The 23028-nt window shown below is 44.8% G+C and overlaps 1 long non-coding RNA gene across 2 annotated transcripts in view; it reads left to right on the plus strand.

The window, feature by feature from the left end:
- Positions 1-16054: 16054 nt before the first annotated feature.
- LOC138288440 (uncharacterized) overlaps positions 16055-23028 on the plus strand; it is a 397645-nt gene continuing 390671 nt past the window's right edge. For both annotated transcript variants that reach the window (XR_011202403.1, XR_011202402.1), the window contains exons 1-2: positions 16055-16142; positions 16795-16908. This is a non-coding gene — a long non-coding RNA (uncharacterized lncRNA). The remainder of the gene's footprint in view (positions 16143-16794; positions 16909-23028) is intronic.

Genomic DNA, 23028 nt, shown 5'->3' on the forward strand with positions numbered 1-23028 from the left:
TTTACAAGCGCTCAAAACCCAAAACCCACGTAAGCAGGCCCCTAACTGTTTAAAACTCCTAAAAATAGAACCCTCCACACCTAAAACACTCCCCATAAGGCCTCAAAATATAAAATTAGGAGTGAATATAGGCATTTACAGGGTCTCAAGGGGTAAAGTTCAGAGCATGCTCAACCCAAAACATTCTGAGGGATCCCCTTCCTTATTAGGTGAAATATCAGGGTCACCTCTTGTAAATACCCCAACTATTGTTCAAACAGACTGTGGTTGGTTGCCAAAAACCAGCTGGGTTTGTAAGAAACAGAAGTGGGCTAGTAGCTCTACAAACCATAAACTTTTAATAAGGAAATTATAGAAAGCCAGACTAAGCGTTACAATGAGGCATAAGAATACACTAGCAACGAACCATCAACTACTGTCAGATGATACCCCGGGGAGCCCTCAAACCACCAGCGGTTCTCAAGCTGAGGCTTCAGAACAGGTGTTTTTGGAAAGTGTAAGAACGTATAGTCGTACTATAGAGAGGTTTAACAATACAGAGCACAATGAGGAGTTTAGGTTTGTTACCCTAGACAGTCTAAACTCCTGCGATCATGGTGTTATAGCTATACACCAGGCTGTGCAAACCCTCGTAGAATGATTGTTACACAATGTGAGGCCTAACGATTTATTTCAGATGCGTTTTCAGGCACAGGGTCTCAATAGTCCTCTGTTCACCAGATGGTCGTCTTCAGATGTGATTGATGCTGTGACGTTTCTATAAAACCTGTCTAAGCTTCTACAAACAAGGGTGAACTACTGGCATACGGGACCTTCAGAATCATCGCCCTCGTTGTTAGGGGTCGTGAGGGCAGTGCTTTCAGAACCTTAAAGAGTATCACGTACACTAAAATCATCGGCAAAAAATGTCAATGTTTGCTCGACTTTAACACCGGAGCTACCAATATGTGTTTGGCGGCAAGCATCGCGCGATTGTTGGTGTACCGAGCCACCCCACTCAACGTCATTATGTCTATGGCAGCTGCAGCCCATGAGGCACTTCAACTACCGCCCGACTGAGTGGTTGGTTTTTAGGACCTGGGCCTTTTTGAGAACCATTTGGCCATTATGGTAAAAGTTCTGTACCACAGCGGTTCTTGGAAGTACTTCACGACCAATGAGCATGTCAAAAACAAGACCGTTTATGTGCTACATCATGAAAAACACTTTTATGGTATCTTGAACCTGAAGTGTTTTCTAGGAGCAAAGTATGTGCGCGAGCATTACGACCACATATACAACAACCGGACCAGATACCAGTGTGAAGTGCACTGTAAAATGTTTCCGCAGGACAGCTGTGTTGCTCAGAAGGTGAACTGCTCGACGTTTCCGCAAATCAGACTGTGGGGCTTGCGGGCGTTACAAGGCAGACGACCACGATTGTAAAGGTATTGAATGTCCCCGGTGTAAAGCGTATTTTATAGCCGGGCTAGCACACGAGTGTTACATGCTCGAAGGATTTCCCCCAGAAAAAAACAGAAGACTATATTGTCTTCAATATAGAGTGTACGCAGGAGATGGGTGTGCACCAGCCTAACTAGATTTACGCCCATCATCTAACAGCCGATGAAAACTGGGAGTTTGAAGGCCGGTCATTCATGACCATTTCCTCAACACGTTCATGCAACTGAAATACTGCGAGTATACAATGCTAGCTCACAACTAAAAAGTGTATAACTTGTTCTTTATTCCCTGGGACCTGATTCGTGAAAAGCTGGCCATGGAGCTCATCACCCAGGGTTCCAAATTGATGCTGTTAAAGGTTGTGCCTTTTGAAATTAGGTTCATAGACACTTTGAATTGTTTGCCCATGAAGTTGAGCAAGTTGCAAAAAGCCTTTGGTTTTGAAGGCTGCAAAGGTTATTTCCCTTACCTGAGCTAATCAGAATTACAGTGGTCCTATGCCTCTGCCCGACAGTTATTGCATTGAGTACATGATGCCATCTGAAAAAGAGCTTTCTACAGTGGTACAATGAAAACTGTGAAAATTAATTTCATTTTCAAACAGGGTTGAAAGCTTACTGTCAGGCAAATGTCATGATCTTGCAAAAAGCGTGCAACCTTTTCAGAGACATTGTGGTGGAGATGACAAAACGGGTCAGGATTATTAAAACCAAATCCCGCAAGAGAAAAGAAATCACTGAATACCTAGACCCATTTAGGAACATTACTCCGGCTTTAATGTGCATGTCTATTTATCAGCACATGTTTTTAAAACCTGAAACCATAGCTCTAGTACCACCAGACCTCTATAACGGTAAACAGAAACATTACTAAACCCTGCCTATTCAGTGGCTCATGTACGTCTCCAAGAAGAGAACATCTTCATTCAACACGCTTTGCAGGGCGGCGAATACTGCTTGGGCCACGACTACCTAGACGGGTATGCATTAATTAACGGGGTGCCAACCACTTTGAGTTCAACGGTTGTCTTTACCATGGCTGTCCGTGTTGTTACAAACCCTATGAGTTTAATAGACTGCAGGGCACCACATTTGAACATCTGCATCGTCGTTCTCTGGCAAAGGAGCAGTAGATTGAAAGCAGCTGCTTTGCTTTGAGAACCCTCCGGGAACACGCGTGGTTAGACGAGTTAACACAAGATGCTGAACTGGGCACTTTTATTTATTTTATTTATTAAGAGTTAAATGCCATATAACTGTACTGAGTCGCTGGTGAGGGTGAGAAAATACACTACTACGACTTCACCAGTCTGTATCCATTTGTGAACAAAGTGAAGTTGTACCCAGTGGGGCATCCTAGGGTCATATATAGGAACTTTAAGCCCCTTGATGAGTACTTTGGGCTCAATTAGTGTCAAATTCACCCTCCACGGAAGCTTTACTTCTGAGTACTTCCGTACTGAGTCGACGGCAAGCTAATGTTCCCCCTATGTCGAACATGTGCTGAAAGTAAACAGACTAGCGCATGTAGACATAGTGATGAGCAAAGACTGCTGGAGGGGACTTGGTGTACCAACAAGGTACAAACAGCCCTTGAGAAAGGGTACCGCCGTGGTAAAATACTGGAGATGTGGCAATTTCCACACACCACAACTCGACTCTTATGTACATCAACTTGTTTCTCAGAGGCAAAACAGGAGGTATCGGAGTATCCCAACTGGTGCGTCAATTAACCCTCAAAGCAAAAGTACATCTCTTATTACCATGCTCACAAGGGTATTATGCTGATCCCTGAGTTCATTAAGGTTAAGCCCGCCAGACGTCAGTTAGCCAAGCTCTGTCTTAATTCCTTGTGGGGAAAATTTGCACAGCGTACCAATTTGTCAAATACATCCATCGTCACAGATCCAGACAAGCTTTTTAAGTATCTATCTGCCCCATCTTAGGACATGAATTTATAGATGATGAGATGGCCATTCTATGCTGGAAATATGCCAAAGAGTACCCCAAAATGTATAAAAATATAAACATCTTCATAGCGTGCTCCACAACCGCTCACGCTCGTCTAGAGCTTTACTGGCTGTTGGATAAGCTTCAGGATCTGTTATTTTTGTTAGTAAAGAGGGTGAGGAAGATCCGCCGCTGGGTGATTATCTAGGGGATTTGACCAGCGAGCTCGAAAAGGATGAGTACATACTCAAATGCACTTCCTCAGGACCCAAGACCTGACCTGTTAGTTACAAAACCTCTAACAGGGTTTGCATGAAAGTCAAAGGTATCACTTTAAACGTTAGCAATACGGTTAAAATAAATTTTGACAAACTGAAGGGTCTGGTGCATGAGTACAGCGCATTGAACAATCACAAAAATAGCAAAAATAGCAAAGCAATAGTCATAAACCACCCTAGCATAGTCAGGTTAAAAAAATGGTGGGAAATTACAACACTGTGCTTAGTGTTTGATAAACGGGTCCTCACTGAGGACTACAAAACACTACCGTATGGTTATTAAAATACATTAGTGTGGCGAACCCCAACCGCTATGGACACCAGGCTGCAACACCCATTCTCCTGCATTTTAGCAGGTCCCTCAAATAGCGGTAAAAGTTATTTTATAAAGAAACTGTTAGAAAATGCTCCTGGTGTTTTTTCTCAGACCCCTAACAACATAGCATGGCTTTATTCTTGCTGGCAAGATCTTTACACGGAACTCTCCATAAAGATCCCACACATCAGATTTATAGAAGGCATCCCCAGTAATCTCAACAACGACTTGTTAACTAAACACCTTGTAAACATGGTCATTGTGGACGATCTCATGCGTGAAGGTGGGGACCACCCTGAGATCGAGAGTGTTTTGACTCAATATTCACATCATAATCTGAGCATATGCTAAATCATGGAGAACTTGTTTTCCAAGGGTAAAAGCAGTCGTTCTATAACTCTCAATGCCTCATACTTGGTCTTATTTAAAAACCCCCGCAACAAGCTTCAGATATCAATTATAGCTAAACAGATGTACCCCGGAAACACGCAGTTTTTCATGGAACCGTCTAACGACGCTACCGCAAAACCCATGGCTACTGACTGGTAGATTTAAAACCCAGTACTCTAGAAGACTACAGACTATGCACTGGTATTTTCCCACCTGACTTCCCAGTCGCGTACACGCCTAAAACAGTCCCCAAAAGCCTATAAAAAGACCCCTTAAGAAGACTTCTATAACATTTACACTCTAAACCTCGCAATATAAGGCCACCACAATGTCTGCACGGCTACAGCAAAATTTAGACCTCCCAAAAATGCTGGTCACAGCCAGCCCCCTGAAAAGAAAGGCTATCCTGTGCGCTGCTTCAGATGATTTAATGGCAGCCATTTCAGAAATAGCCCTAAACACCCTAAAAGGTAATGTTCCGATATCAACAAGCCAGTTCTGTATGCTGAAGAAGTAGTGCCATATTATTAAGAAGCTCAGCAATAAAAGGGCAGCACTTCTTTCCAAAAGGAAACTGGTCAAACAATCTGAAGGTTTTATAGGTGCGCTGCTGGATATAGCTATACCTGTCATAACAGGACATGATGGAGCACTCCCAAAAGATGTACCTTGTTCCTCGCCACCAGCTGGAACAGTTGGGCCCTTCCACCGCCGACATCTGGGACTTCTGCAGAAATGAGACATAGCATCTCGATGCTGAGATCAAAGCCATTTTGAACAGAAACAATTTAAAACCACATGACAAATCAGGGCTTTAATCAGGATTCCTTCAAAACTTTTTACAGTATTACAAACAAATAGCATCTGAAAAAAACAAATTGACTCTGTATACCCCCGCCTCAGAACAGCCGTCAGCAGACCCCGTAGCGCCTCAAGACCCCGGCCCCCCGGTGCAAATGGATGCTGTTGTCGAAGACCTTTTAAAAAATATAAGTCAGAGCTTATGGCACAGATGCTGCTCAGTAAAATGACAGCGACTAAAGATGTTACCTCTTGGAACAACCGGGGTGAATTCATTTAGAAGGGACAACCGGTTGTAGGATCACACATGTACAATCTGGACAGAGGTCTCACTCACAGTAAAACCCTATAGACACAAAACGCTCCTAGAGTGTGGGAGCAGTTCCTACGCACCGCTGTGTAACTCAACATCCCCTCCATGATCATCGGTAACGCCGGCGAAAGCTTGAAAGTTTGAAAGATCCCACCCCTGGTGTTTTTACCATGAGTCCCACCAGGTCGACGTTGCCTTGCTTTCCTCAGCTAACACCGTCTAGTAGCAGCGACTCTCTACATCTGCTGCCTTATAAGAGACTGTTCAAAATGAACACATGGTTACAGCTCTAATGTAATCACAAAATTTTAACCGTTGTACAGTTTTGTTAAAAGGTTCTCGTCTCGAAAAAAAATTGCTTCATTTATTTCTTTACCAGTGTACATGTTTGTGCTGAAAACTGATTGTAATAAACACTTAACGTTTCAACATCCAGTTATTTTATTTTTTTAAAAGGGTTTTAAAATGTGTGGTGGGTGAATAAAAAATGCAGTCTGATTTCATGTTTAAGATGTTTGTATTTTAGACAGTCATCAGTACAAATAGAGGGTTTATAAGGCCTTACACTTTTGATAAACACCGTATTCTGTTTTAACAACGCTCAACATTGGCCTAGTATTTATCATCAACATATTTAATACCAATACCATTGTTGTTTACTAGATCGGCGGAATACAGATTTAAAACATTTCTAAACATCATACCCTCAGACATTTTACTAATGAAATATATACAATGTTTCCCACATGTGATGGCTACAAAATCCTGTATACGTCGTTTGTTATACGCAACAGTGGGTGATGCTTTTTTACCTATTTGAATATTGGTTTTGTATAAATGTTATGCTCGGGGAACTCCGCTAAACTGTCAAACACTGTAACCTTGTCTACATCCAGAAACATTGCAGGCCAATGTGTAACATCCTTGTAACGCGGGTCGGTGTTAAAGACTGAGGTACAGGGTCTTTCTGGGCCTATCGTTTCAGGTAGCCCGTCACTAGGAAATACACGTAAAAAATATTTCTTAGCTTATTCATGCCTACTTAAGAAGTTACATGTCTCTGCAGTGTCCATTTTAAAATGATAGTCAAACATATGCTGTCGGCGTGATTGACCTGGATAATGCTGTTCAATACAACCATATTCACGTTGGTAGCCAGTGCCTGTGTAAAACGTATTTCAACTTTTAGATTTCCATTTTTATGAAGTTGTAGTGGTCACCATCTTCCATGTCAGGAGTCAGGTCGAACTCAAACAATGTGTAGCGGGCCCCAAACCCCTCTCTTGAAACGACGACTCCTGTGTCCCGCAGATGTTTCCCCATTATCGAGACCAGACCGAGAAATTCCCTGACAAAATTGTCCAAAACTCAGAGTAAATGGTTTTGCGGGGATAACAGCTCCCTCCTGGACCAAAGCGGCATAGTTGATGTCGTAGTGTTTGAAGTTGAAACGGTTAGAGGTATAGAGTCCACTAAAAGCTGTATTGCCCACAAATCCTATGACGATGAGTTTCGGTAGTTGCCCCAGAAATAGATTCTGCTGCTGCGTTAATCTAGAACAGGCGGGGATGCTGAATATCTTCAGAGCCACTCTTTCAATGGCGTGCTTGGCATTTGATAGTTGTAAAGCTTCAGCGTGGGCCAGTCTGACGCTCAGTGACACTTTCACTCTCTTTTACAAACAGACTCGCGGACAATATAACCAGTTTATACTGTACTGCATCGCCGCTGATGAGCCAGAACACTTCCTTGTTGTGGTTGAGTTTGATCTTAAGATCTATACCATTGACCAGAAGCTTATCTTGGAAGAAAAGGTCTGAATATATGCGCCCCAGGAGGTCAAATTGCCTACTGCAGGTGGTAAAACTGGCTCTTTTTTTTAAACCAGCGGTGCCTCTGTCCAACGCCATGTCCTCAAAATGCGCATCAGTATCTTTGTAGAAGAGTCCCGCTGAAAGCTGTGTCTCCAGGGCTTCGCGACTGTAATTTAGAATACTCTCTATGTAGGCCCTGTAGGCGTACATGTTATCACTCTGCATGATGAGTCGATCGCCCAGGTTAATGTCCACTTGATTAAACATAGTTGCGATGGGGTAGGCGATTGGCACCACTTCAGCATCATCCTCGATGTTGGTGCCCTTCGCTTTGTTTTGTTTTTTGCAGATGAGGTGTAGCAGAGTGGTGTTGAGATCCAAATACATATCCGTGGACCCAGACACATAAAACTATATCGGCATCAGAGGTGTCAGAGCGGCTAGAGGCGATACTTCCATGGAAAAACTATTCTTGATGCTGGTCTGTGTGGGTTTAAGAGAAAACAAATCTAGCTCAGATTTGGCGCATTCACCGGAGTCGCAGTGTACGAAGGCCACGATAGCTGATTTAAAAAATATTTGCACTAGAGCACTCCTCTTCTTCTTGGAAGATCTACTCCGTTTTACGACACTGCTGTTGTGTAGGCCTTTGAAGAAGTCCTCCGTTTCTTATAGGGCATTGGCAGGCCTCTACACCTTGAAGCCCTTCGCTTCCTTTTAACACCATCCTTGTACAACAACCTAGCTCCTTCCTGGGGCTGTTTGTTCATGCGCTCAGCGACAGCCGACATTACAGAGCCCACGATGTCTTGGGCTATGTTCGTAGCAGCTGCTTTAACGTGAGGTTTTGCAATTTTGTACTCTCTTCTCAAAAATGGCCTGGCTCTTCTAAACAAACTCTGAAAGAGGTCTCCCAATACGGCCCTGTGCATTATGGGGGCCCCTTGAAAGTAGGGCGGCAGTCCCCCATAGCCAACCTGAACTCTATAATAGTCCCTGTCCATAGAGGGATCCCTTTATGTTTTCATAATTGACCATTGCAATTGTCTAATAGTCACTGTTGCGGCGCGGCCTTAAATTAAGCTTAACAATAACTTTCCCGTATTTAAAGGCCTCCGGTTCTGATTGATCATCATAGATCATGATGGTTATAGTGTCAAAATGGTTTTTGGAAATAGTCGGGTTTGTGATGTGGTATATTAACCATAGTGTTATTTTCTACCTTCACCGGGACCCATCTCAACAACTGCGAATAACTATCCCCTATCCTCTGAGGTTCTACGATGTCACTATACACGTAGAGTGTATAACATCCACTGTTAATATCGGGACACATAGGGTCTGGATCCACCTGTCTTTTCACATGTTTTACGGTCCCTAAAACCCTCTGTAATTTACCTGAACAGTTAAATACTGTACTCAACTCTAGGGCTTTAAGAAACACTTTTCTTCTAACGTTATCCGACACCAGATGTATATTCGCATACGTTTCAAGGCTCCCTATAGATTTGTTGATGGCGTCGCCCACTGAGGAAACGGTTGGGTAATAGCCATGAGGAAATCCCATGTGGATGCTCAAAGGGTCCTGCTCACGCTTTACATTAAATTTAGCCTCATGCTTTGTAAATGTACTCCACGTTCTAAGGTACTGTATCTTCGTTATGGCAACCTGACAGGACCCTTTCAGGTTCACCGGTTTTGCCAGTTTCACCATATCTTGCCGCTTACAGCGCGACCTCACACCCCGCGCAGCGAGTTGTCCAAAACCCAACTGTTACATTTCTCGGGCCACCCTGCCATTTGACCAGCACATGTCTCTTAGCTCTGCTGCCTTTCCTTTTCAGAACATTTTCAACCCTGTACACCCTGTTTGTATCGTAGGGCATCTTTTGTAACTCTTCAGTGTAATACACACCAGCTACCTCTTCCCCGACGTAGTCCTTCAACTTGTAAATATATACTCCTTCTTTAAACTTTGCACTTTCCACTATAAACATCTCATCGCTAAATGTCTGTTGGTAGCCTTTGGTGAAGATACCCTTCAACTTTGAAACCCTGACATGATCCCCATCTTTTAAAACAGGTTTCTTGACCCTCGCCGTGAGACGACTACCGTACATGGTTCTCCACACCATTAACAAATTATCAGCGGTTACCTCCACGGGAGTCATTTTGATTGTTCTATGGTAACTGGTGTTATAAACATTTATAAAAGCCCGTAGAACATCCATGTATATGTAAGTATTGTTGGCTGTGAAATATCACCACATCTGTGATTTTAAAGTTCTGTTAAAATGCTCCACAACGGCCGCTTTTACCTCGGTGTGTGTTACAAAATGCTGAACAGCGTGCTGCTTTAATAATTTCTGAAAAGGCTTGTTTAAAAATTATTTTCCAGCATCTGTTTGTAGTTTTTGAGGTGCTCGACCTCTCGCAAAGATGCCTTCAAAAGGCGGCTGTGACGTTGGTACCACTTTTATTGTTTAACGCCTCTGCATAGGCATAGTTGGACAATACGTCTATGACTGTTAATATCTACATCACTCCTTTGTTATGTTTTGCTAGATCTTGAAGACTGATTATGTCTGCCTGCCAATGATAATCTAACTGCGTGCCAACAACTGTGGCACTCCTCTTAAAAGGTCTGCTGGGTGGTTTGTGGAGTCAATATGCCTCTTCCCCTGCTAACCAAGTCTTAACCCTTGATCGGTTTAAAGATTAATTTTCAACTCGAGTCCTTCTAAATAGAGCTCCGGAGCCTCCGAAGCTTCCACCCCTTTTGGTATCTCATGCTGTCACACACCGCAACCAAGAAATGAAGGCCATTTTATTGAACATAAAAAGAAACAATAAAAAAAAAGGGTTAGCACTACATAAACACTGTGTACCTGACACTTTGCGGTACATAGGTTATAGCTGTCGCCGCTGCTGGACAACTTGAGACGTTTTAACCTATGTATAGATACGATACATGTTACACATATTACTTGAGCAGTTCCTTTTACCAGGTCTCAGCGTCACAAGCTTTGATATTTTTATAGCTATACACGCAATAGCTCTAGACATGACTTCCCACTCCCCCCGCCTAAACTCTGGACGCTCAGGATACTGACAGCATTCAACACTTCATCCATTTCTAGATCGGACAACACAGGACCTTTATTTGTGAATTCATCTTCAGTCAGGAGTTCCAAAGCACAGTGTAGCCCAGTCAGTGGTGAAAGTCTTAACTCACGTGCCTAGTCTTGGGCCAAGCTCCAGTATTAATCCGCTGCAGGTAACCACGCGTTGATACACCAGTTGGCGATACACACAGGGCTGTCGGCAGTTCCGTAATGTTTAGATAACGCAAAGTCACTGGGTGTATTTCAGCTATTCTCTCTTTAACCAGCACATATATCAATCTCCCGATACAGACGTAGCCTGGGTGTGACTCAGACATCTTGCCCCATGACACTCTAATTCTCGTCCTAAAAGTGAGTTAGTATGTAGCTTTAAGTAACACAGATATGGTCTATTATCCACAACCTCTTTTTTTTTTTTTTTACTTTCAAGGGGCAAAAGACCGAATTCTTCTATTTTTCTAATAAATATCACACATTCGTCTTTCTATGACCCTCTCTATAAAGCTTTAGGTTCACAGCCCCTGTATACATTCGAGTTTTGAGCAGGGTTCAGCAGCGTATCGAGATGTCATTGACATCTCCTTAATCATATCAACGTGGACACCTTTTTTCACAGCTGACAACCCATACACCACCCTTAACAACTTATATACCTTGTGCGGGTCTAAACGGCTACATATGTCGCAAATTGTTCTTGCAGCGTACAACTCGTATAGACAGTTGTGAGCCTCCTGCTGTGGCTCATTTATTTTATGCCCATAACACAGGTTATAATAGTCAGATTTAACACATGTTCACAACTGTTGCTGCAAAACCTTTAACAGGCCATATGGTGTCGTAGGGTGCGCCAGGCGTTTCCTTTTCAAAATCAGTGCTATTGTAAGTGCTGACACATTTCTTACGCTGCTCTTTGTTCTGGCTTGTAATACTTTCAGACTGTCTGGAACAGCATAAAGCAGTAAAAATTTACATTGTTAACCTTTGGCGTAGACCCCTCTAAAGCATCTCTCACTGTAGTTGTTTTCTATAGTTCAAACAGAAAGCAAAAGAGATACTATTAGTTAAAAGTATGATATCGGCGTATACACGCTAATTGTCTATAGAGTTTTTACTAACCTCAGCATTTTTGCTACACTCAGCGGCAGCTCTGAAATGTTGCAAGTCGCACAGGTCCATTGGTATAAAAGTGACTTCGGATTTTACATTTGTTGGCTGCACCACGACTGCCTCTGAATCAGGGTCCTCCTGAAAGGCCATGTATTCATAGATCGGCAAATTTGGTGGTGCTACACCTTCTTCAGCATCTTCAGTGTCATTGAAGTTGATTGCATCACTTGATTTGTCTTTCTAGGCTTCGTTGTCGCTGCTATCAACCTTGATCGGGGATACCAGTTGCAGCAAATCCTTGAGGCTGAGCTTATCAAGCCGCTAGCAAGGTTCGTCTTGCAGCCCAGTAACATCAGAACCCCCATCTTTAGGGGCAGTCTGCTGTGCATTCTCATTCAACACAAGCGGTGCGAGGGTCCGATAGTATCTATTGATAGGCTAGCAGATTGTATCTCTTCATATTGCCTGGACACCCTATTTCAGCAGTAGTTCACGGTTTGGCATGCTGTTCTAACCAGCTCCTTATTTGTATTCTATGGTTCAAAAAAGTGCGGGCGCCTCTACAACACATAGCGGTCACTTGCTCTCCTTGACGGCTCTAATACACTGCTGGGGTAACACGTGGTGCTAACCACATGTCACGGCTTTTGCAGCATTTTCCCACCCCTCTTTTTGGATTTGCCAACAATGAGGGGGTTTGGCCTGCACTCCCAATGCTCCGCCCTGTGAGGCGGTCCCCCAAGCAGCCACTTGGTCCTGAATGTCTGACATGTCCTGACCTGTCCTCTTAGGCTCTGAAACAGGTTGCACACCACCAAGGCCTTTATTTTACACAGCCCGTAGACCAATACACAAGGGGCTAGGACCCTGACACATGGCTAACACGTGACACCATGAGGTCACAAACCATGTGACACACCTACACCTACGTCAGCACAGAGCGGGAGCACCCACGTCACTGCCTACATCACCATGGGGCATGGTACCTGTCAAAAGCTTGATGGAAGGTATCCCCTCCTACTACTGATGTCATTTGTGCCTGGACAGAAGATAAAAACTCTCTGAATCAGTTTTTTACTTTGCTGAAAAACAGATCTCCAGATATCCGGTTTGGCCTCAACAGTAGTGACAGAACTATTATATTATTGGATGTTGAAGTCCTGGCAAAAGAGAAGCAGTTAGTTACAACAGTGCATGCAAAACCAACAGACACAATAAAGCTCTCTATTATTTCAGCTATTATCCCCGCAGCCTCAGAGCCAATGCGTCTTATGTGCAATTTCTAATAATTAGGTACAAAAAACTTGTTTGCGACATTGAAGGTGTGGGGTTATCCACGCAAGCTATTAAACAATTCCAAGAAAAGAGCATGCATGGTTCACGCTCAGTGAAGCCCTCCTGGTCAAGAAAACAAAAACACATTCAGAAGAAAATAATTTGACAGAATTGGCACTTAATTTCAACACTCACAAATCTTTTGAATAGCGTTTGTACTTAAGAATCATTGCAGCACAGGTAGACAAATTGTCTGGGCGAACACCCAAATACAGACTTCTAAATGTAATTCCAGGCAATTTTTAAACCTGGCTCCACTTGAAGTTCATCACAAATATGGCACATGTGTGGGGCTGTAATCCAACTACTGAATGCACTAAATTCCAACATAACACAAAGTGAAATCCAAACCCTTGTAGCAGTGACGTGAAAAGAAATTTGGTGCAAAAGGAGGCTGAACTGATACTTCATTTCAATACAGTGGTCAATGTTTTACACTAAATGATGCAACTGCATAACCTATATTTTTATACAATCATCAGTTTAAATATAATCCAGATTCAGCCACTTGCCCTAGAAAACTCCACCACGGAGACACTCAACGCAGCTCCCTGAGGTGCCTCATATTTCAAAAGCTCTGCCTCTTCCAATTTGCCATCCTCGAGGCCAACTCTCTAAACTACTGAGTATGCAGCTGGCCACGTCGCACAAAGTGCGACAATAGTGGGGACAGCTCCTTAGCGTCGCTCCCCTGCTAGGAAGGCGGATGGTCAGAAGGGGCCACCATACCTTGAGAGGGTGGTCCACCCCCTTGGTTTATGAGCGCAGAGGTGTCAGAAGGGAGGAGTGAGGCCAGGTCACCCCTTTTGAGACCTGGGGCCTCTTTGCACGAACGCTGATCCGGACAGCAGTGGGTACCTGGCAGCGGGACACGGAGTGAAGCGGGAAGGCAGGTTAGTCTGAAAAGGGGGGCCAGGGTCCATAAATGCTTGCTGCCGGCAATCACGTGTTGGTCGGATCAGGCAGCGTTTGTTTAAAAAAATAATGAAAAAAAATAATGAAAAAACCTACCTTGGTGGGTCCGGGTGCCTGGGCGTTGTGTTTCCCCTTCCGCGCTGGGCATGTTCCTTCCTGGGGCCAGGGCTTGTGGCCGAGGGTGTCGCCTGACACCGTGGACCGCGATGTCCTGGTGAGGAGGGTGCTGGGACGCCTTCGCGCACGAGAGGCTTTCCTGTGCGAAGCAGGGTGTTTCCGGCATCGTGTTTCCGACATGTTTCTATGTGGCTTCGCCCTGCCTGCCGCGGGGAGCAGGGCCGGGGTAAGCGCAGCGATACTTGTGGGGAGCACGGCGATCCTCGGGCTCTTCGCCCGCCCCCCCCCAGCCAAGCCGGAAACCGGAAGCCATCACCTCCGGAACGGAGAGTGAAAGCGGGGAAGGGCTGGCGGCGTGCCTGGCGTGCTTTTAAAAAAAAAAAGAAAAAAAGAAAGGGAAGACAGCGCACGACAAGAGCGTGCGTTTACCTCCCTTGCCACGCCCTATGTTTAAGTACGAGCAAAGGGAGGCGAGGCAGGCGTTTTCCCTGCTAACTCTCTGACCCAGTAGTCAGAGTAAGCACGCCCAGTTAGTCCCTCTACCGATTTTCGGTGCGGGGAGGAAGCGCTGCCACGCCGGGGCCACGTGCATTTCAGTACCTTTATGTTTGGGCAAAATGGAATGTTATGTGCATGTTCAGTACCTTTATGTTTGGGCAAAAAATTGAGTGTTATGACACTTGGCACGCCGGTGCCAGTGCATGTTCAGTACCTTACATGGAGATAATTAAATCACCTGACCTTTGTTTTGAGCCAAGTAGCGAATACTGACTTACATTGTAGGAAAAGATCATATTTGTACACGTTATTAGACTCTCTATTTTATTCATGTTTACGAAAAAAAGTTGGTATGTGCATCCACAAGCTAATTTAGTTACTCGCGAATAACTGCAGTCATAGGTGCATAGATATGTAATAGCAAGCCGATTTAGTAACTTACTGGTAACTGCAGTCACAGTGCAAATGATGATGCTTGCGTGCTTAATGGTCGATTTGCTTCCAGGCATTCAACGAACTGCTAGTAAGAAGCTGATTTAGTAGTTAGGGGTAACTGCAGTCATTAGTATAATAAAAAAAACAAAAAAAACAACAATAATAATAAATTAGAAAAGTATGCTATCACTGGTGATGTTTTGGTGCTTAACTGTCTATTTGCTTACAGGCGGCCAATGAACGGCTAGGTACTTCCCTTGGTGGGGCCACATAAGGCAAATGCGAGCCACATGCGCTAGGCGCTAAGGTGGAGTAAGGTACATGGTAAGCAGGAAGGGGTACCGGGGGGGGGCGGCTACCCCTAATGGGGGGGGCACAAGAGCGAGTTCGCCCAGGGGGAGGGAGCAGGTCGCAGGCGTTTTGAGGAGGAGGCCTGTATGCCAGATACCAGTCCCCACCCCCATCTCGCCCCTCCCACCCCGCGGTATTGGAGTCAAGCGCGTAAGAGGGCAGCGACTGGTAAATCACACTAGCTGGCGATTCCCTTTTCTAGTGTCTTAGACCATATTACTGCCCCTCTCATACTGTTGAGATATGTAATGTATTATTGTTGTTATTTTTCTGATTGATTAGCGTGTACATCTCACCGTTACATTTTTACTCTACTCACACCATATTTCCATGATGGCTGTTATCACATTTATATCAAACAGGATATTTTCCTGATGGGCTTTTGATTGTTCATGTTTTCTCTGCATAACTTTGATCGTAACCTGTCCCCATTACTATCTATTTTCCCCTATCATAATCTCTGCTTTTCTCACTTATTTCTATTCCGTTCTTACTCCTTTCTTATGCTATTGTGTCTCTCTCCCAACCCTTCGCAGTTCCCTCTTCAACCATGCAGACTTTCCATCTCATACCTTCTTATGATGGCCGCTGCGCTTTGACTCTGACTTAGGAACGTTTACTAACGTTCCCTTACTAGCGCTCAATCCTCCACTTCTGATCATCCCACTTATTCCCTTTCCGATCCTACTCCCGTTCCTGCTTTCTAATAATGTTTTCCTTTTACCTTTCTCCCACCCACCCTCCATTTGTTCCCCTTCCATCACGCATACCTTCCCTTAGCTTGCCATCCCAAGATGGCCACCACATTTCCCTAACTATCAGGGAACGTCTACAGAAGTGCAGTCCTCTGTTTACGGTTTCTCTCAACGGTCTATTTAATACAACAAGCATGGGGCTTCGGGACCCATAGACGCGCTTTCGATCGACTGCTCCAGTGCTCCGGCCCCGTACAGAGGTACGTTTTGGACTCGCGTTTTTTTTCTTGTACGCTATTATTGACTCACGAAACGTTTAAAATGCCGGGGCTTTCACCTTTTACATCAGTTTATTGACTTGTGCCAGCCATTTCAGATGGGGACTGCCTCCCTTTCTTCAGTCTTTATTCCCATCAAGTATTCCCCGTTTTAAAGCGTACCGTTTTTACATTAACAGGTTACCCTTGTATATTCTGGGCTTTCTTCCACTCACTTTCCATAGCTAGTTTTTCTTAACCCCAACGCTTACCGCCTTATCTTTTATGGTACACTTGCCTATGTACGTTTTGGATACACTTATTTGTGGCACGCTGTCACCTTTTTTACAAGACTTCTATACATGCCGAGGTTTCCCATGTTTACATGCTCTTAAGTGGAGTTCAGATACGTGTTTACACTAGTTTACTGACTTGTGCCAGCTATTTTAGTTTGGGACTGCCTTCCTCGCTTCAGCCTTTATTGCTATTAACTATTCCCCGTCTTTACGCGTACCACCTTAATACATACAGGCTGCCCTCGTAATTTTGGGGTTTTCTTCCACTCACTCTCCACGGCTCATTTTTCTTAACCCCGAAGCTTACCGCCTCAACTTTCATGGTACGCTTTCCTAATTCAAGCTTTTTACTTATGCAGGATTTTGACTTAAGGCTTATCAAGGCCTTCCTCAACTCTACCTCGTCACCACTGGGACCCTCTACACCTATTGCCGTGAGGTTATCACCTCATGTATACACTATATACTACAAGGTAATGTCAATCGTGACTTTCATTTCTTATCGTGCAGTTTAACGATTTTTCTCTTTACAGGATTACTCTTACTTGTCACGGCTGGCCACTTATTTCCCTTTGGTTCAATTGTTTCAGATTTCCACCTACTGCATAAGGCTTACTTACCTTATCACAAGTTTCTTTCATGTTTTGTTTCCCTGGCCGGACGGCCCAGGTATGACCCTAATACAACCCCCTCCTTTTTAGGGTCGGGTCTGCGTTGCATGCGCTCACGCATGCGTTTAGCAGGGAGACTCTTTTGTATTTAGAAAAGGGCTCGGAGCCCTGTCAACTTCACGTCAGTGTTTTTTATTGGTTCGTGGGCTTGCCTAATAAAATCTGCTTGCTTTCATTAGTCGAAGGCACGCATACGTCATGCCTTTTCCAGTGGCTAGCCCTCCTCCAGCGCAGCGACCAAGTACAGAAAACATGCGAGGCTCGCTGTTTTCCATCGGGCTTGTGGACTTCTTTTTCTCTAATTTACGAGCCCGATCTCGCTTGGCAGAAGTCGAGCGCTTTACATACTTGATTTCACTTTTTCGGGTTATGTACGTAAATGCACTTTTGCCCGATAGGTGAAAAGTCGGGTTAGGAGTTTACAACGCGATCAGCTCTAACATGAGCAAACGCGAGGTCCGAAGCGTTTTTCTTCTGTGTCTCTCCTTCCCGCTCATGCGAATGGCGAATGGCAATTAAATAGTAAAGGTGAGCGGAAGAGGTCGGATCCGTGCAGCACAATTGTTATTGTAACATACAAATGCTCCTGCAGCTCATTAAAATAACCTTTTAGTGGAAACGCGTTGTGAATGAAAGGTGGATGGGGTTTGTTTACCATGCTGTGGGTCTGGTTATCATCTGTAGACAAGCAGTGCAAGTGGTGTCTCACCCGTGTGGATATGCTGCTGTGCCTTACAGTGGGAGTCCCTGGGAGAATCACATTTCTGTTGTGCTGCCTTGTTTGCGATCCCTGCAGTCCGCCTTGTGCTGATTTTCTAATGCAACAGCTGATTACATCATCTTCCTGTTCCTGTAACCAGAGACAGTGTGAAAAGGAGCAGTGGTGCACAGCGCTTTATGTGTCACCATATGTGCCCTGGTGCACGCACCGAGCCTGGCCCGTTTATAGACAGTATAATAATGCAGAGACAGTGTGAACAGAAGCAGTGGTGCGCAGCACTGTATGTGCCGCCATGTGTGCCCTTGTGCACGCACCCAGCCTGCCCCGTGTATAGACAGTACAATAATGCAGAGACAGTGTGAACAGAAGCAGTGGTGCGCAGCACTGTATGTGCCGCCATGTGTGCCCTTGTGCACGCACCGAGCCCGTCCCTTCGTCCACAAACAGTAATCCGGTGCCTTGTTCAGCTCTCACACAAGTTGTAGGTCGGGCGGGCCTTGCCTCGGTGGCGCTTCTGACAGCGGAGTTTATGGCTGATGCTGGTGCACCCCCAGTGAGAGGAGGGAGTGTGCAAAGAAGGTTTCTTTACCCAGTCTGACGCCGTGGGCACCGTTTACAACCAATCAACAATGCCACAGCTAAACAGCATGCCAACAAGTGTATCCTGTACATAGAACACGTGGCTTGTGTATGTAAAGGTAGTATGGTGTAATTGACTTGAATATTCACAGACATATGGATGTATACAATAGCTCGTAAAATCTTCATGTTTAGAAAAACATCACACAACATGCTTTATTTGACATGTTACACACCTCTGATCGGAATTTAGATATTTTGGGAGGTTTATAACAAAGCAGATAATGAAATAAAATGTGGCTATGTCTCACGTTCTCTAGCAAGATTTGACACTTTTAGTCCGAGGTGTTAAATGCACGTGTTGTGCAGTGGGTTGGAGAGGGCAGCTCGCATGGCAGTCTGGTCATAGGAATTTCAAGCATCAGAAATTCATCTACAGTAATGCACTCATTAAATATTATCCCATTGTGGCCCAGCTTTCATTTTTTTATGCTAATATACGTTTAAGGCCATGCAAATAACACGCAAATTAAAGCTAACCTGCAGAATTTAATGGCACCCATTAACTACTTCTCAAGTCTAGTTTTCCAAATCGAATGCACGCAGTGGTATGCACGTATTAGCATTTCATTTAGGGTACACGGAACGAAAAGTCTTTTCGTAGTTACCGACGGTAAAGCCACTGCACACTGCATGTGTGTGTGCTTGCTTCATTATCAGTGCCTAGAAGTGAGCGAGGGAGGCGCTAACTTTGTTAATGTCAATAGATCAGGATGGGGTGTAGATGCGAGGATGTGGCTCAATGGCCTGAGCTGCCGACCGTGGAGCTGCTGTCTATTTTGAGGGGGATCCTCTCTTGTGTCTTTTTTTTAGGGGGGATTGTGTTAGCAAGCCAGCAACTCTGATGGTGGGGTGGTGAAAGTAGTATTCTATTGGAATTAGCATGGCAGGTTTAAATTAAGATGCTAAATGGCAACATAATTTTTGGCTGCAGATACAGGAAGAAGATAAATGGAAGCGCTTTAGCTATATGGAGGGCCACTGGAATTATATGTAGGAAAAGACCAAATTATGAGGCAAGTATGAACAATTTATGTGGCAAGAAAAGTCCAGCTATGAATTTACAACGCCAATAGTTCTAACTTACGCCAATGCGAGACCCATTGCATTGCAAATGCTTGTTCTTTTTTCCTTTTTTTTTCTTTTTCCTTTTCTTTTCTCCTTTTCTATTGCTCTCTCTATATGCTCTACTATGTCTCTACCACGATTTGTATTTGGTTACTCTCTCTATGTTCAATCCTTTCTTCTCCTATGCTTACTCCTTAATACTTTGTGCCTTACCTTATAGGTAGGCCCGACTGACTATATGGAACACTTTTTTTCATGTGTGTGACACTAAGGGCCATATTTATACTTTTTGACGCAAAACTGCGCCGGCGCAGTTTTGTGTCAAAAAAAATTACCGCCGGCTAACGCCATTTCGTTGCGCCGTGCGGGCGTCATATTTATACTTTGACGCACGGCGGCGCAATCAACAGGTGAGTCATTATTTTTGACGCACACCGCAGCGTCAAGTCGTAAAGGAAAACCACATTAACGCGGCGGAAATGACTGTAGGTCAATTTACGACACCGCAACCCGGATGTGCGCAGTTTTTTGACGGAATAGCGTCAAAAAAACAGGTGAACACTGCAAGTGCACCAGAGGAGAGCCAAAATGGATCCCAGATGCCACTACAGACCCCAGGAAGATGACAGCAGACCGGGAACCAGCCAGGACGATCCATACAAGAACCAGGACACTTATAGAAAGAAAAGAAAGTGTCGCTTCAGTGCAGAGGAGCAGGAAATCCTGGTTAAAGAGGTGACGGAACACCAGCACCAACTGTTTATCACCTCAAAGTTGCATATCAGTAGGAGAGAGGCCATATGGCAACAAATTGTTGACAAGATTAACAGTGTGGCTGAAGTACGCAGAACAGTCACCGAGTGTAAGAAACGCTGGAATGACTGCAAACGCAGGACAAAGGAAAAGATGGCCAGGATCAGAAAGGCAGCACTGCAGACTGGAGGTGGGTGTCCAGCACACCAGGAGGCCCTGGACCACATGGAGGAAATGGTTGCAGATGTCATCCCTGAGGAGATCGTCACAGGGATTCAAGGACAGGACAGCGCAGACTACCACAAGACAACGCACATGCAGGGTAAGTCGCATGGGGAATTATAATGCAATAATGTTGACTGTAAGCAGGGGGGGAAATACCTACTACACATTTCATGCAAGTCATCATATACATGGAGTGGCATGGGTAAAGGGGCACCGCAGGGGGGCATGGCCTGCACAAACAGAAGCTGGGGCACATTACACTACACCAACAACAGTCCCATGGGGGCATGCTGTCATGCCAATGATGGAGCAAAGGAAAAGCCTCAACAGGAGGGAAGGCCACTACGTCAAACTTACATCCTGGCATTCGTCAGCCAATATATCTCCTACAGTAACTAGGGCCCTATTAGCAATCCTCTAGCCAAACCGACAACTGCAATGTAACTGCAGCAACAGTTGCCACTACCACCTCTGATCTGTGTGCAGCTTAAGTAGCCAATGGCAGTAACCTCCCCATGGAACATTAATACCTAAATTAGGGGGTGAGGATGACATCTGCAACAATCTCCAGAAACAAGACAAAGGCCCCAGTACACTCAAATGTCAATGCCCATAGGTGTCACAAACATCAGCCAATGTAAACAACAATAGGAATGACAGCACTAAGGACACACCCATGCTGCATATGTCAGGGTCCATCCCGTGCCTGGCAAACAAGGCAACATCACAAATGTCATACTGCTCAGACAACATCATTGAGGAGGAGACACATGGAACTGGTCACTGAAATACACCTGCACAGTCAGAGGACGAAATAGGACACTGATACGACTATCAGGGCAATCCAATGTAACACACATTACCCAACATCAGCAGGACACATTAACAATATCAACATCCATATCACATCATAACATTGCCATGCATAGGATATGCTACATGTCAATTACAATTAAGTCGATGTGAACGATCAGGGATTGGGGGAGGTCCTGAGAGTCAAGTGTGCTGCCAGGGCCATCAGAACACCAACAGCCAGTGAAAGGTCTCACCATGAGAATGGATATACGCGGAGGGTTGAGTAGGACAAAAAGGTGGCTATTCTCTATTTGGCATAAATCAACACCTAGAGGCGATGAGGCTGACAAGTCTGATAACTCAATAACATACATGTGACACACAAGTGGGCCATAGGCCTGAAACAATGCCCATCTGAAGGACTGCAGATATTAATACAAAACAAGATCACAAAGTGAATTCATCAAAAGGCAGGCATGTCACGTCAAAATTGTCACAACACAGACACACTAATTGTACCCTGTTTCATTGCAGAGGAAGATGGATCTCCTGCCAATATGCCTGTCCCAGATTTCCCTGATGACATGGATGATGAGCCGATAAACATTCCCCAAGAGACCATCCAAAAGGTCCTTGAAACCCTCCAGACCCCACCTTCAGTCACAAGGAGGAGCACAGAACAAGCAGCCATCGCAGAGGAAACACCCACCATCCCAATTGCAAGACCTGCCAGCTCCAACACAGCTGAGGACTCAGACGACACTGGCACCAGCTTTGAGAGAACTGTAGTTGGAGTACAGCGGGAGCGGGCCAAGGAGGTGCGGGTGGGGATGCAAACTATGGCAGCCAGCCTTGAAGGGGTGCGTTCGTGCATGATGTCATCTGCAGATCAGGCAGCAGCTATGCAAGCCCTAACATCCATACTGCAAGGACTACAAGAAACTTTCAAGGAATTCACCACTGCAGTAAGGGAGTTGCCACAACACCTCGCACCCCAAACATTCCACTGCATGCACGAATGCAATCATGACTACCTCATGGCCGACCTGGCTGCCTACCATCGTGATGTGGCTGCTATTCTCAAAAACTAGCAGACCCTCCTTGCTGCAGTACTGCCCTTAAGACCTTCACAGGGAGCAGCGACCGGGATGTCTGACTCCACGTCTTCTAACACTGAGGTGTGTGTTGCCCCTTCACAACCAACAACAACAAGGACGAAGCAGGCAAAACACATCAGAAGAAGAAGACATGGAACAGATCACATTCACACGGAAGAGTACCCGGAAGCACTAGTTCCTGCACCAAGGCCTACTTTGACCAAGGTCCTACGTTTTGTCAAATGCCAGTCTTACAACAACTATACTCAATGACTGTTCTGCAAACCACTGTATAACTTGTCAGCATGCCCATTTAATGTCTCTCTCCTACTAATCAGCAAATCCTGTCCCTCTGCACTGTCTGTAACATCACCCCAGCATGTCAGTAGCATTATCTACACCCCTTCTGTAGGATCACCATGTAAGAATTCACCAGAACGGACTCAGCAAACATGGACAATGTACATATTGTACTATAGCACCTATCAATAAATAGCACTTGCACACCAAATATGTCTCTGTAATTTGACACATCAACTGTGCAGTAGATAACACAAATGTACCTGTGTGACAATCATGTAGCTTGTCAATACAACTGTCCTGACACCATGTAGTCAGATCCAT

Source organism: Pleurodeles waltl, chromosome 1_1 (assembly GCF_031143425.1).
Source record: "Pleurodeles waltl isolate 20211129_DDA chromosome 1_1, aPleWal1.hap1.20221129, whole genome shotgun sequence".
In the NCBI taxonomy this organism is placed as follows: Eukaryota; Metazoa; Chordata; class Amphibia; order Caudata; family Salamandridae; genus Pleurodeles; species Pleurodeles waltl.